The following is a 361-nucleotide window of genomic DNA, read 5'->3' on the forward strand; positions in this document are numbered from 1 at the left end:
CTCTTTTGTCCTGTTCTATCACAGCATCACTGTGTGAAAGCATTAAACATGCTTGTAATTTCCTTGACTCTCCTCCATCAAAAGGTGGAGTCTGGGACTGGCAGGGGATTGAGGTGCTGGATTCCCACATGGCTTATCACAGTTCAAGTCCTAGATTTGATGACTTCCTTTCTCATCTTCCCTCTCTCTTGTTGATCAAATTTTTTCGGTGGGGCAGGGAGGGTTCTTTTGCTATAGGGCGTGTGCACTCGCCAAACAGACAGAGAGAGACAGAGAGACAGAAAGTGAGAAATCACCCCCAGGGGGGATGGCCACGCTGCAACCCCTTCTCCATTCTCCTCTCAGGATCTTGGGCATGCAC

This window comes from Tupaia chinensis, unplaced genomic scaffold, assembly GCF_000334495.1.
Source record: "Tupaia chinensis unplaced genomic scaffold, TupChi_1.0 Scaffold145280_1, whole genome shotgun sequence".
Classification (NCBI taxonomy): domain Eukaryota; kingdom Metazoa; phylum Chordata; class Mammalia; order Scandentia; family Tupaiidae; genus Tupaia; species Tupaia belangeri.